Below are 16,010 nucleotides of genomic sequence, written 5' to 3'. Positions count from 1 at the left end.
AAAGTATAGCCTATTATAAACTAGGGACTTTGGGTGATGATGAGTCACTGTAGTAGGTTCAACAGCTGTGACACTGTTTGGGGGATGATGATAATAGGGGAGGGTGAGGGTGTTTGGGGGCAGTGGGTGAACCGGAAGGGAACTCTGTCCTTTCTCCTGGGTTTTGCTGTGAACTTGCAACTGCTCTAAAAAATAAAGTCCATTAAAAAAATCTTATGAGGCCACAGGTAGCTTAAATAAAGTTGAAGTAACTTTGCCAGAGATCCCACAGTTGCACAGTGATGGAGCTGCCGGCAGAGCAGGCACGGACCCCCTGTCTCGCTCCAAGGCCTCATCAAACCAATACATTCTGCAGCTTCTACGGATCTGATCAGAAGCTACCTTTCTGTGTGACTTGCCTTTATTCCTTCTGCACATGAATCACCTGTGCAGACTGCAATCCATTTGGAGTGGGACCTGACAGCCTGCATTTCTAGGGAGCTCCCTGCTAACAGGGATGGAGCAGGTCCGGAGGGGACACTCTGAGTCACCAGGGCTTGTGTTCCATCCGCACCGACCTGCTGGTTGAGTCCTGCACACACCCCGAGTTTTATCATCACTGTCTTACTGATGCTACCTGCACCCAGAATGTCTTACTGCCGCATCTTTGCTTGTTGAAACTCATAATCTCCCTTAGATATACACATTAAAATCTACTCTGAAGATAAATCAGCACCTGACCCTCACCCACCCATGAGAGGCAGAAGTGATTTCTCCCTCTGACAGGCTTCCCTTGCCTTCGGCACCATTTCTTGCAGCGCTTGCTTCTCCTTATTAACTGGCGCCTCCCTCCTCACTGACCGTGCATGTGTTCACTTTTGCTATTTTGAAAGCACTTTCAGGAGAGGAACTCTATCTCTTTCATCTTTACAGGTTTCTTAACAGCAAGCAGGGCTTTGTACACGGAAAGGAACATGACCTTGCCTTGCCCCTTTCTTATTTCCCTGACACTGGCCCTCTCTTCTGTAAAATGGAATGTTTGGAGTGCAGTGAGGTTTAAATTAAATGTCATATGTTAAATGTCCACAGTAAGCCCCTGCCTGATAAATACTTATTGAATTGGATTTTCCTCTTTTATTATCTGAATAAGGAAAGGAGGTAGGCATGAAAGTGAGTTAATGACAGAGCCAGGCCTAGTACCAGGTAACTCAACCTTTATTCAAGTCATTCTTCCACTCTGTCAAGCTCTGGGGGACCTTATTTCAGTTATGTGAGTATCTCCCAGTCATTTATGTGACTAAAATTTATCAGTATTTACAGAAGAAACCTAGAATACTGTTTTCTGGCTCACATTTCTTGCACAAATCATTGGCTAAAATTCAGATAAGGCTTACAAATTAAAGGCATTGATGTATCCTTACATCTTGGTAAATGTTAAAGTAACATAATATATTGAATACCCATCTATAATGTAATGATATGTCTACTTAACTCAAAATAGCCGAATTCAAAATAGGAAATGGTTCCAGATTAAACATGATCATATAAGAGAAGATAAATGGTTATGATCAACCAGAGTGATTCTGCTCAACTGGGACACCTTGGCAAACTCTTGATTTCTCATTTCCTTCATCTGTAAAACGCATATACTATTAATACCAATCCCCTTACTCGCATCTCATAGTTCATGAAATGAGCAAAAATTGCCAATTTATATAAATGCTATAAAATATAGCAAACTGTCCATGTGCAAAGCATCATTAGCAATAGCTTTGGGCATAATCCAGAGCTGGGGCTAAAGGCAATTTCTGTGAATATACAGAAGGTAGAAGTCTTGGGGAGGACCAATGACTAAGTATTTCGCCTACTATTATTATTTTTTAGATTTATGGTCTTTGCTCCAACTGCTCCAGGTATGAGACGTGGGACACGTGTGAGGAGGTCAGAGAGCAGATTGCTTCTGGAGCCACCTTCCCTGTTTTAGAATAAGAGAAGTTGGTTTATCTGATGTAGGCACATTGACTGGCAGTGCAGGCTTGCAAATTCCTTCAGTATTATATCTTCTAGACTGCATAGGGTACTGAGTTATTAAACTTTTTCTATGGAAGTAGCTGAAGATGACATGCAAACTGAGTTGTGTGGACTCAGGAAGATGTGCACAAAGGAAGATGTGCACAAAGAACTGCACATCCATATGTCTGTATAAAACAAACAGAATCTGGACTTCATTAAGGGACCTGAGGAATAAAGTATTCTCTAATAAATGTCTTTATAATCACAGTGGAAAGGAAGAACTAGGACACCAAAGGAAATGGGACTCCACCATAGTAATCTGTTGGTGGAAGCCTGGAGGAGTGGGAGAAGGAAGGAGTCCATGGCTGTGTCTGATGCCAGAGAGGTTGTGCCTTCTCTAAAGATGGGGAATGTAGAGGCTCTGGGAGGTGCCCTATTCTAGACTGCCAAGGAGGATGCCAAATCACCCAGGAGGATGGCTTTTTCTCTTAGCTTTTGGCGGATAATCCAGGAACAACCCAATGTGACTTTCAACTGAGACTCCAGACCTAACGACCTCTGTGCCCTGAAGGTCACAATGTCCACAGGAGGTGGGCTAGTGAGCTGCAGCAACTACGGGACAGGGCACTTGGGCTGTCTGACTTTTGCACCCAGATACTGCTAATGCATGAAATACTTCATCATCTCTCTGGTTGCCTCATCAAATGTTTGCTGTCATTGACTTATGATCGCAAGCACCTTTATTTTCTAAGGGAGGACAGAGAATAAATTTAATTGACTCAGGGGTGGTGAGGAGGACAGAAAAGGAGGCTGGAGGGTGATGTGGTCTTTCTTCCCTGTCTGGCTCCCTGAATTGCATCTGAGCCCCGATGTTGGAGGACTAAGCTGCTTTCATTACGGACTGTGAGATTCTTGCAGGTCTGAAGAATTGTAGGCTGTAGGCTCAGAACTGTCTGTGAGTTACCTGGCCCAGCGCTGGGACCTGGAGGGCTGGCATCCTCACAATAAAGCCCATTAGTGAAGGTTTCAACGATGCTAGCAAGAGGCTTCTCAGGCAGACCGAGTCGGGGCTGGCCGAGGCGGCGGCAGAAGTGCTGTGGTGACAGCATCTAACAGACTGACTTGTGGACACATGTGAGGACCCACTTGGGGACCCTTTGAAATAACTCAAGAATATATTCTTGACTGGGCAGAGGGGAAACTTTCAACCTCAATTCAATGTACTCTGGGCATACTCAAAAAAGAATCCACTGATTGCCCTGACTAGGACTTCCAAAACTATGTTGAAAAATAGTGGCAAAAGTGCAAACTTTGTTTTTGTTCCTGATTTTAGAAAAGAGTGTTTTCAGTTTTTCACCACTGAGAATGATGTTTGTGGTGAGTTTGTCATATATGACCTTTATTATGTTGAGGTAGGTTCCTTGTATGTCCATTTGCTGAAGAGTTTTTATCATAAATGGGTGTCAAATGTTGTCAAAAACTTTTTATGCATCTACAGAAGAGACTGGCTGGCTATACAGTCCATGAGGCTGCAAACAGTCAGACACAATAGAATGATTAACACCTTCACTTTTTTCATTGAGATTATCATATGATGTTTATTTTTCAATTTGTTACTATGGTGTATCACATTGACTGACTACATAGACTGAAGAATCCTTGCATCCCTGGGATAAACCCTACTTGATCATGGTGTATGATTCCTTTAATGTGTTGTTGGATTCTGTTTGTTAGTATTTTGTTGAGGATTTTTGCATCTATGTTCATCAGTGATATTGGCCTGTAATTTTCTTTTCTTGTTATATCTTTGTCTGGTGTTGGTATCAGGGTGATGGTGGCTTTGTAGAATGAGTTTGGGACTGTTCCTTCCTCTGAAATTTTTTGGAAGAGTTTGAGAAGGATAGGAGTGAGCTCGTCTCTAAACATTTGATAGAATTCACCTGTGAAGCCATCTGCCCCCTGGTTTTTGTTTTTGTGGGAGATTTTTGATCACAGTTTCAATTTCAGTGCCTGTGACTGGTCTGTTTCATAATTTCTTATTTCTTCCTGGCTCAGTCTTGGAAGGTTGTACTTTCCTAAGAATTTTCTAATTTCTTCCAGGTTTTCTATTTTATTGGCATATAGTTGTTCATAATCTCTTATGATCCTTTGTATTTCTGCATTGCCTGTTGCAATCTCTCCTTTTTGTTTTTAATCTTATTGACTTTTCTTCCTTTTATTCTTGATGACTCTGCCTAATGGTCTGTCAATTTTGTTTATCATCTCAAAGAACCAGCTTTGGCAGTCCTAGCCATGGCAATCAGAGAGGAAAAAGAAATAAAAGGAATCCAGATTTGAAAAGAAGAAGTAAAACTCTCACTGTTTGCAGATGACATACTATACATAGAACACCCATAAAGATACCATCAGAAAAGTATTAGAGCTAATCAATGAATTTAGTAAACCAACAGCATACAAAATCAATACACAGAAATACTTTGCATTCCTATACATTAACAACAAAACAATCAGAAAGAGAAATTAAGGAAACAATCCCATTCACCATTGCAACAAAAAGAATAAAATACCTGGGAATAAATCTACCTGAGGAGACAAAAGACCTGTATGCAGAAAACTGTAAGACACTGACGAAGGAACTCAGACAACACAAACAAAAGCAGCTAATATCATGTTCCTCAACGGGGAGAATCAATATCATGAAAAAGACTACTTTTCATAAAAACTCTACAGATTCAATGCAGTCCCTATCTAATTACCAGTGGCATTTTTCACAGAGCTAGAATAAAAAACTTTATAATTTGGATGGAAACACAAAAGTCCCTGAATAGCCAAAGCTATTAGTCAAAGCTAATCTTCAGAAAGAAAAAAGGAGCTGGAGGAATCAACCTTCCTGACTTCAGTCTATACTACAAAACTACAGTAGTCGAGACAGTATGGCACTGGCACGAAAAACAAAAAACACAGATCAATGGAACAAGACAGAAAGCCCAGAGATAAAACCGTGCACCTATGGGCACCTTATCTTTGACAAAGGAGGCAAGAATATGCAATGGAGAAAAGACAACCTCTTCAATAAGTATTTTGCTGGCAACACTGGATAGCTTCATGTAAGTAATGAAATTGGAACACCTCTTCACATCATACAGAAAAAGAAATAAAAGGAATCAAGATTTGAAAAGAAGAAGTAAAACTCTCACTGATTACAGATGAAATGGATCAAATACCTAAATTTAAGGCCAGAAACTATAAAACTCTTAGAGGAAAATACAGGCAGAATACTCATTGACATAAATTGCAGGAAGATCCTCTTTGATTTGCCTCCTAGAATAATGGAAATAAAAACAAAAATAAACAAATGGGACCTAATTAAACTCTTTTGAAAAGCAAAGGAAACTATAAACAAGATGAAAAGACAACCCTCAAAATCAAAGAAAATATGCAATTGAAGCAAATAACAAAGGATTAATCTCCAAAATATAAAAGTAGCACATGCAGGTCAAAGTCAGAAAAACAAACAATCCAATCAAAAAAATGGGCAAATGATCTAAACACACATTTCTCCAAAGCCATACAGATGGCCAATAAACACATGAAAAGATGCTCAACATCACTCATTACTAGAGACATGCATATCAAAACTAGGGTTTCCCAGGTGGTACAGTGGTAAGAATTAGCCTGTCAATACAGGAGACACGAGACATAGGTTCCATCCCTGGGTCGGGAAGATCCCCTGAAGTAGGAAATGACAACCCATTCTGGTATTCTTGCCTGGGAAATCCCATGGACAGAGGAACCTGGCAGGCTACAATCCATGGTGTCGCAAAGGAGTCAGACATGATTTAGCGACTAAACAAGCACAACAACACATGATAATGCATATACATGGAATCTAGAAAAATGGTACTGATGAAGTTATTTTCAGGGGAGGAATACAGACCAGAACTGTGGACAGAGTGGAGGAAAGACAGGGTGGGACAAACTGAGAGAGTAGCGTTGAAACAGATAGACTACCATGTGTAAGAGAGATAGCTAGTGGGAAGCTGCTGTGTGAGCAGAGACCTCAACCCGCTGCTCTGTGTCAGTCTAAAAGGGTGAGATGGGGATAGGTGGGAGGAAGGTTCAAAAGGGAGGGGATGTATGTATACTTACAGGTGATTCACACTGCTGTACAGCAGAAATCAAGACAACATTGTAGAGCAATTATCCTCCAATTAAAAACAAATTTGAAAATGAATGCTTAGAGGGTAACTTCAAAAAATTAGATACACACAAATACATATAAAATAGATACACAAGTCCTACTGTACAGCACAGGGAACTCTATTCAATACCCTGTCATAATCTATAATGGAGAAGAATGTGAAAAAATATACATACGAATAACTGAATCTCCTTCTTGTGCACCTGAAACTAACACAATGCTGTAAATCCACTCTGCTTCAATAAGAAATAAAATGAATTGAAAAAATAGTCCACCTCAAAAAGAAACTTTGAAAAATAAAGAAATAAACTCTGGGGTGGAGCCCAGCTCTGCCCTTTGACCACTCTGTGGTGTCTGCCAAGTCCCTTCCTCTCCTCATCGATCACATGGGGTAACACCAGCATCCCCACCAACCTCGAGGGGTTGATATGGAGACTGCTGTCAAAAGGACAGGATGGACCGTGGGCAGTTGGCAACTGTACTGTGCTTTGCCCATGTGCTGACCGATCATCAGACCAACACCCCTGGTGTTCTACAACCCAGCCCTAGTCTTGAGGGATGATCAGTTCAGTTCAGTCGCTCAGTTGTGTCCGACTCTTTGCAAACCCATGAACCGCAGCACACTAGGCCTCCCTGTCCATCACCAACACCCGGAGTTTACCCAAACTCATGTTCATTGAGTTGCTGATGCCATCCAACCATCTCATCCTCTGTTGTCCCCTTCTCCTCCTGCCTTCAATCTTTCCCAGCATCAGGGTCTTTTCAAATGAGTCAGTTCTTCATATCAGGTGGCCGAAGTATTGGAGCTTCAGCTTCAGCATCAGTCCTTCCAATGAACACCCAGGAATGATCTCCTTTAGGATGGACTGGTTTGATCTCCTTACAGTCCAAGGGACTCTCAAGAGTCTTTCCCAACACCACAGTTCAAAGCATCAATTTTTTGGTATTCAGCTTTCTTTATGGTCCAGTTCTCACATCCATACATGACGGCTGCAAAAACCACAGCTTTGACTAGACAGACCTTTGTTAGCAAAGTAATGTCTCTGCCTTCTAATATGCTGTCTGGGTTGGTCATAGCTTTTCTTCCAAGGAGCAAGCATCTTTGAGGGATGATAACAGGTGTTATTTGAGAAAAGTTTTTTTCTACTTTAAAACTACATTGGCAGAGTGAAGGTTAATCATATTTAAACCTGTTCCTCACTGAGTATTTCTTAGAGACGGTAATGTCCTGTGAATCTCCATGAGTGTTTTCCACACAGTGTCTGAGAGGCCCTGAGGGCTCCCACACCACATCCTCTGCTGGAATGCTGTATTAGATAACACGATGATCCCTGAGTGGAGGACGAAGGTGTCAGACTTGGTGTCACCTCTGATGTTAATGCTTGGATCACAGCAGATTGGAAGGACAAATGAGTTCATTTAACCAATGAAGTGTTAATGTGGGGTTACAACCTGGAGGACAGAATGTTCCTGATACCAGAAAAACCCCAGGAGAAATCCCCGATGTGCATGATGAATCTGACCAAGATCTCCCAGAGTCACCAGTGCCCTTCCAGAGTCCACACAGGCCCCTGAAAGTCACATTTCTAACAAGAATCCTCTGTGAGCATGATTCTCAGAGATCAATTGGCGCATAGGAAAGGCCAACATTGTAATAACAGACACTAGAAGAATGTATTTTTAATACCACTTAACTGTAACTTAAATATCAATAATAGGGTACATTGTGAGTGTATTCTACCACAATAAAAATGGGGAGGGGGATGAAAAAAATAATACACATTAAAAACCTTAGAATAGGACTTCTGCCTTGGTCATTCAATTCTTCCCATTCATTTGTCCACTGACACTTAGGCTGTTTTCATACCTAGACTATTGTGAGTAATGCTGCAATAAACATGGGAGAACAAGACATTTCACTGAGATAATGACTTGATTTCGTTGAACTCCGGGAGTTGGTGATGGACAGGGAGGCCTGGCGTGATGCAATTCATGGGGTCGCAGAGAGTTGGACACGACTGAGCGACTGAACTGAACTGAACTGATACTACATACACAGAAGTGGAATTGCTAGGTCATACAGTAGCTCTATTTTTAATTTCTTAAGGAGCCTCCATACTGGTTTCCACAGTGACTGCACCCGTTTACATTCCCACCAACAGTGCACGAGGGTTCCCTTTTCCCTACATCCTCAAAACTCTTAAAATCTCTTGTTTATTTCAAAATAGACACTCTCACAGGTATGAGGCGATATCCTACTCTGGTTCTGACTTAACATTTCCAGGATGATCAGTGACGCTGAGCACTTACTCATATATTTCTGGGAAATCTGTATGTCTTCTTGGAAGGTAGGTATGTCTAGGTAGGTCATTTACCCAAAGTGAATTATGGTATCTTCCGGTGGAAGAACTCAGTGTTGGGCCCAAAACCAATGCTCTGAAATGATTTATTGCCTGGGAAAGTGATCCCCACATACTGCTACTTAAAAAAACAACAGTAGAAGAATAACTACAGTCAAAGTTCATCTTATTTGTAAACATAAAACATGTACAGAAGAGAGAAAACTAAAAGAAAATATTAACCCATCAAAGAATGTACGGTGCTGCCTCTGGGTAAGGGATTATGAATAATTTTGAAGTTTTTTTTTCTCCTTTTGTGATTTTAAGCTTTTCTGGAAACAATTTTTATAACTGGGAAAATCACTTTTAGAGAAATGTACATCTAAGGGGAAAAGGAAGAAAGGCATGATGGACAAGAGGTCCTATCTTAATTCAGGTGAGAGCTCAGATGTTAAGGACCTTTAGGGTAAATGCATTTCTTTGAGTTAAGTGGTCCTCGACTTCCTACACTGACAGAGTCCCCACCCCTCCTGGTAGATGTTGCCCTCCCTGCCAGCCTCAAACCCTGCACACCAGGTCACTGTCCTGCTGATCAGCCCAAGGTGGCAGCCAGAACTCTGATCCATACAGCTACAAGGTCTGGATGGAGGTCCAGAGGAAGAAAAATCAACCCTGTCTCCTTTTGCCTGGTAATGATTTCTGCAGTGAAGCTGTCAGAAATTACTGCTGCATCCCTCAACTGACAGGGAAGGGAGACTCTGAAAACTATTCAGAAGACAGGAATGGTAAAAGGAAGTGATGACTACTTCCGTTCCACGGCAATTTCAAGAAGTACAGCAGTTTATACATTTTGTCTGTGTCTAGCCCGCTGCCTGTATTTGTTGATTTTAGTGACTATAAACATTCCATCCAAGGGCTTTCTTAGCTTCACTGCCAAAAGCAGTTCCCCAATCCTACTTCCTATTAGGTGTCAAGTTCTTCCATCAGGAGTTCTAGATTTCTCAGGGTTTCCAGGAGCCTAAATGCTGCCCTAGGAGTGGGGGTAGGGAGGTGAGAGGTGGCTGCCGGCTCCTGCTTGGCTTCTCTGCTCGGAGTGGAGGCAGCTATGGAAATCTCTGTCTCCAAGATCACTGGTCTTGGGGGTGAGGGTAGCAGATGCTCAGTGACTGGTTTACAAATGCTACTGTTCAACAATCTGAACTTCTCTTTGGTACCAAGCCTTTCTCTGTCATCCTTTGACCCAGTCTTCTGGGATGTCCCACTTCATTTATTCATTTCCACCATCTCATCTATACATCTCATTTTCCACCAAAGAGAAGTTCATTGAGAAAAATCCAACCTTAATGGTGATTTTGTCTAGAACACCTTGGAGCTCCCTCAACCCCATGTGGCTACAATTCCAGGTCAGGTGTCAGAATCTGGCTGGGAGACCCAAGCTGCCTCCTCCCCAGTCAGCATGTTAGCAGCTTATGGTTTCTTTGTCCTTGATGGACCTGAGGGGCCTGAGTCTGTACACAGAACAGCGTTCTTTCTTGCCTGTGTAATGGACATGGAGTTGACCCTCTCCTGCCTCCTCGTAGAGGAAGCAGGGACACTTAGTCAGCTGATAGAGCAAGTACCATAGAACCCTGCGGTACCTCCTGCAGAAAAGGACAGAGACTATGGGGTTCATGCAGCAGTGTGCATAGGCAATTGCCTCTGTCACCAATGGCCAAGTCCAGCTGGCTGCAGTGCTCACACAGGGAATCTTGGAAAGCAGAAACACAGTCAGATTGCAGGGCATCCAAAAGAGAAAGAAGGTGATCATGATGACAAAAATCAGACGTATTATGTTGGCCTTCTTATTCCAAGTTCTGAGCATAATCTTTATATGTCCATAGCAGACAGTCATGACCAACAGAGGCAATATCAGCCCCAAGATGTTCAGTTTCAGAGCCAGGAACTGCTTCCACTTTCTTCCATGGCTTTCAGGAGGAAAATGAAGACTGCAGGTGTAGTGGGTGAGCCACCACTGGGTCTTGGAAAAGTACAAGCCGGGGACAGAAGCCAAGATGGCCAGGACCCAGACGACAATGCTGGTGACAGTACCAGAGGTAATGTTCCAACACTGACGTTTAAACTGGGGGTGGACGTTAGTCAGGTACCTGTCGATGGTCAGCAGGATGATGAAGAAGATCTCGCTGTACAAGCCCAAGAAAAAGAACCCAAAGAGCAACTTACACATGGCATCTCCGAAAATCCAGTCATCCTTCACCTTGTAGTCGATCCAGAAGGGCAGCGTGAAGAGAAAGATAAGGTCAGAAATGGCCAGGTTGAGGAGGCAGATGTTGATTATATTTTTTATCCTTTTGTATAGCACCAGGACCACCAGGATGTTGCCGACCAGGCCAATGACAAACACCACCGAGTACAAGGGGGGCAGCAGCTGGGCCCCAAAAGCCCTCTCCTGTGCCTTCTGGCATGGGGTCATGTCCCCATAGTCGTATTCTGTGGTCATGCCATAGTCCTTTGCGGTGGTTGAAGTTTCCATCCTGGCTTCTCCCACGGGTCAAGGGAAATGTTTCCGTATGTATTTGCCGTTAGAGGCAGTGGGCTCTGGACAACAAAAACAAGGCAGTGAGTATACGTCCTTAACCCCTGGACAGCTGCTTACTAGTGCCTACTGTGTACCATGCCCTGTGGAGCCAGGGAGACCCAGGTCCTCTGCCCTCATGCAGCCTGTAGTCTACCACACTAACAAACAGGGCATGCACACATCGCTAACCCAAGTGCTCTGGCAGTGAGTGCCCTGAAGGAGATGTCCAGAGGATGGAGAGCACAGACAGGGGAGGACAAGGGAGGCCTCACGCGTGTTCATGACCAAGGCTTCCCGAGGGCTTCCCACGGACTCGGCGTTGGGCTCAGTGATAAACAGCCCTTGAGGGGGCACCATGGTCATTCCCCATTTTAGAGGTGAAGGCACATAAGATGGGAGCAGTCAGGACACAAAGCTGCTGAGAACAAGAGCTGGAGCTCAAACCCTGGTGCGTGCCACTCTCAGGCCCATTCCTGAAACCCCTGGCTTTCCTGCCTCCAATCAGGGCAGTAACTCTGAACTGTCGGGTCCCCAGAGGAGGCTGGGAAGGAAATCAGTCCTGCCTGAGAGTCCAAAATCTTTGTTTTTAGATTTCAAACATTTTATTTTCTTTCAGGGCACACCTAATAGCATTGTATTACAGGAATCAAACAGTATAACAACAAGAAGTTTTTTCTTAAGGATCACTTACATTCCTCATTCAAAACAATTCCTCCTAGTACTCAATATGAACTACAAGTTTACCCTAACTATTTTGCTCATCAGGATTGGAGAATTTCTACGGTGCTACACTAGATGAGGCTGTTACCACCTAGGCAAGAAAAAAAAAAAAATGTGTCATTTGCAACACATGAATTGGTGTCATAGCTGTAAGTTTTAAAGAATCTTTTAGATAAACCTTATTTTATAGAAAAAGTTAAATAGAAACACTAATGTTGGAGTTAAACTACCCGTATCTTGAACTGCATCAGATGCAAGGTATCTTTCTTGCTTTTGAGGTGAAAAAGAATCTCAGTTAGAAGGGATACAGTGCCCTCTGGGCACAGGACAATGTGCATTTGCCTGTCACCAAGCCTGGGGGACACTACTGTCATTAGGTAGGAAGGGCCAAGGATGACCTGCAATGTAAAATTCACCAAAGACCAACAGTGCCGTGGTGCTGAAACACTGGGTGGCCGACCTGCCCCACCAGCCGGGCCCATGTTACACAGTCCTCTGCAGTCACCCAGGTGACTCTGTAGACCTTTCATGACAGCTGTGAGGAGGAGTCAAAGGGAAGCACAGACTGGGAGGAGTGGGGTGACCTGGTAAGGAGAAGAGGGGGCTCCAAGGAAAGAAAGGCTCAAAACAGCCTCAAGATAGGAAGTGTCACACAGTGACCAGACAGAGGCTGGAATTCTCCTAAAATAAATTATAGGAGATTTGTAACGAGGGTTGCCAGAAAGCAAAAACAAACAAAAAACCATTAGATAGCCTGCCTTTGCAGAAAATCCCCAGCCCCTGCTTTTCAGCTCTCCTTTCCATCCTTTCCAATCACTTATTGAAGACTCCTCCCCAAAAGAGCACAAGCTTTTGTATAACCTACCAGCTCTGTGACCTCGGATAAATAACCTACCGCCCTGAGCCTCATTCCTCACCTATAACGTGGAAAAGTACCCTTACCTTCCAAGGCTGATGTATGGGAATGTCTGAGCCTTCCCCCTGGATATTATCAGGTCCTCAGTAAATACGAGGGGACTTCCTTCCCTGCAGGTGCCCTGCTCTGAGGCCCAGCACCACCAGGAATATCCCAGATTTCAATCTATTCTTGCCAATGTACCCCTCTCCCTACAGGTCTGTCTGTAGTTAATCTGGAAAATGAATTCTGCTTGAGAGTGATGGACATTGACAGTCCTTTCCATCTGCACTGCACTGTGAACTTTCCAAAATGCTGCCATCAATCTAACTGATTCGACCTAAACATCGATCAGTAAAGTGAGTGGTACCTACATCATAATTCCTATCTAAAATCTTGAGAGTCCAGTGCTCCTCCTTCCACAGAGCTTAATGAATGCTTCCTGCTCACAAAATTCACATTTCTGCAGTGGCATTCGGAGATTAAGGCATAGGGCGGGTGAGGTGCTGCTGGGCCCCCAGGCTGGGGGGCGGTCATTTCCCACCCAATCCATCCTTAGGGCTCTCTCCTCCATCTCTGAACTTGCATACAGCCAGTCAAGCCTCTTTCTGGAGAAACCCAGGCTGCCACTCACTAAACAAGCTGTGCTGGCAATTTCTGATTTCTGCTGCCCCTGCCAGTGCCGACAACTTCACGTGGCAGTCAGCACTTCTGGGTGGGCTCTCAGGCTTACTGTGTTAGCAGGGGCAGCACTGACAGCAAGGGGTGCGAGGCTGAGCCCGTGAGCCCAGTTTCTGGGGAATGTTGGCAAAGGTGGAGGCAAACTGCGTCAGCACTGTCAGGGGCCATCTGAACAGAGTCACTTCACACCCACTCCCACCTTCAAGCCAGTTCACTATTCCCCACTTGCTGGGCACCAAAAACAGCTCCTGGGCATGTTGTCCCTAAAGGGAGATGGCCTGGAGTGAGGCCCTGGAGGCGAGACCCAAGGAGCATGTTGCCATGTCACGTGCCAGTCCGTCTGCAGCCTGCTACTAACGTCTGCCCCAGGCCGTTGCCCCAGTGGTCCAGCGCCAGCACCCTTTATCCTGGGAGTTGGTGAAGCCTCTGGACAGACAAAGGGCCGTCTGTGGTGGTGGAAGATGCCCAGGCCTGGTGGGGTGCAGGAGCTGGCTTCTACTGGTTCATAAGAGCCAGTCATGTGCAGCTGTTCTGCATCCAGCATGCTGGTGACTCAAAGTCAACCAGAATGGGAATATTTACACATGGGAATTGGCCATCACTAGGAATCAGGGCACGTTTCTCAGGAGACTTAGCTGATAAACACTTACCAGTGCATCCATGCCCTTCAGTCTGAATAGCCTAGAGTTGTCCTAGAGCCAGAATGGGGACTTAAGGGTCAGTGAGGGGCACAGAGCCTGGTGGTTGGCTGTGCAAACTTCAGGGGATTTCTAATCCTGAAAGTCTAGGACCCTCCAGACCTACTGGAGGAAAGGCTGAAGTAGATGCCTCCAAGTAGCCCCCATGTTCCTGCACCTTCAGAATGAAACTCTGACCTTCCTATTCTTTAGAACAGAATAGATGTTCCCCTAGGAGGTCACGTGGACGGCTGCGTGCCTTCCGGCAGGTGAGATCCTACCTCCTCCTAAAACAGCACACAGTCCTAATTCTGAGGATCCTTGTGTCTAGTCCTCTTCAGAAAGTATCTCAGTATCAAATCATCTTTGCCTCTGCAATTGTTTCTCTGATTAATCTTACCCTTTTTGCTAAAATTGCTTCTTACGGCACATTTGGGCTTTGTTTCCATAGAGAAATTTGACTGTTGTTAGTGTCTTGAATAACTGTCTGCAGAAAGTACCTTAATACTGGGATGACTTTCTTAATCACTCACCAGAAACCATTGTAAAAGAAAGTATCCTGTTTTTAGCAGAAAGATAATCTCCCCCAAAACAAAAAGAACACCTTAGGTTATGTCGGAGCAGCCAGTTGTTTAAATCCATGCATCCTCAGTATTGCTATGCAATTCATTGCCCTTCAGAAACATCGCTGGGTCCTTAGGCATCTGACTGGCCCTTGAAGAATTCTCCACTTCTGACAAGACAGACAGGTAAACAAGTCATGTCCTGCAATAGGAGGACTACAGTCCACACTGTCCACATGCCAACAACAAGACCCTCACCAGTAACTAACACAGAAAAGACAAGTGTCACTTACTCTGGTTTCAGAGGACTGTGTCCAGGAGGTGTGTGTCTGAAGGACATTCCTCTCTTCTCCTATCTCGACCACCCTGGACTTCCAGATCAAGGAATTAATATCAGGAAGCAGAAAAGTAGCATCTGGGACTTTGGAACTCCTCTGCCAGCACTTCTGGTAAATTGCCAGGCTTGCACACCAAGGCCACTAGACCTGGTCCCTTTGGAGAACCTTTCATTCCCGTCTGGGGATTTTCTACTAAAAACATCCCATTTGTGAGGTGCTGCTTTGACCAAGGCCACCACCAGCTTAGGGGGACTTGGACGTCCGTCTGAGCCTAGGGCTCTTTGTTTTTTTGTGTGTATGCGGCTTCCGTTTGTCTGGTGAGGATTTTGGTTTTGCTTTCAGTTCTGCGTACAAGGCTGTTTTATGCCATGCATTGTGGCCATTGCTTCCTCTTCCACATCTGACACTCCCCCAGGGAAGACTGGCACACTGGTCGACCTATAGCTATGAATCTACTGCTTAGAAGAATGAGATCCCACTGTAATTCTGTTTGACCAATGCACACTCTTTAAAGTAATGAGAGGTGGCCTAAATTAGTATACTATTCTTCAGCTAGAATTGTTTTGTCACAGGAACGGACAGGCTGGGAACACTCTCCACTCCATCTGTGCCAGGCACTCTGGTCTCACTCCCGTGGGGGAACTGAGTCACTCTGAACCCCCATAGAGCATCTCTGGGTTTGTTTTCTTTCAATAGCTGAGCCAATCTGTTTGGAAGCCTTTCTTGATCTGGAAGTTTTAAACAGTACCTCCTCTGATTTTCTGTCTGTGTGGACAGAGCTTATCTGTCCTTTGTATTTTTCTATGTATTGTTTCGGGATGAACCACTCTGGCATTTTGTATGATGGGAAATTCTACTCGCTCATTGCAAGCCACTTTGGGAGTGGAAATGGAATCTTTGAGCTATACCTTGTCTGATCTTTTGTTTGTGGGACCATATTTGTTTTGTGCATGAATGTGCAACAGCATTTGCACTGACTGGCTGAGACAAATAATAAGGCTCACGTGTGACAACACAAGCTAGGCTTCA

At 44.2% G+C, this 16,010-nt stretch overlaps 1 pseudogene across 1 annotated transcript; it reads right to left on the bottom strand.

Annotated features, from left to right (window-relative positions):
- Positions 1-9,843: 9,843 nt before the first annotated feature.
- LOC147348618 (C-C chemokine receptor type 1-like) lies at positions 9,844-14,603 on the bottom strand (annotated as a pseudogene). Its single transcript, XR_015151771.1, has 2 exons — positions 14,481-14,603; positions 9,844-11,127 (listed from the first exon to the last, which is right to left on the bottom strand). The product of XR_015151771.1 is annotated as a C-C chemokine receptor type 1-like (transcript).
- Between the last annotated feature and the right edge of the window lie 1,407 nt (positions 14,604-16,010).

The sequence above is a fragment of the Bos grunniens genome, chromosome 22 (genome assembly GCF_055505025.1).
Source record: "Bos grunniens cultivar Pamir isolate PY7600 chromosome 22, Bosgru_T2T1.0, whole genome shotgun sequence".
Taxonomy (NCBI): Eukaryota; Metazoa; Chordata; class Mammalia; order Artiodactyla; family Bovidae; genus Bos; species Bos grunniens.
The sequence above is the reverse complement of the archived record's forward strand: the minus strand, read 5'-3'. Positions and strand labels throughout refer to the sequence as shown.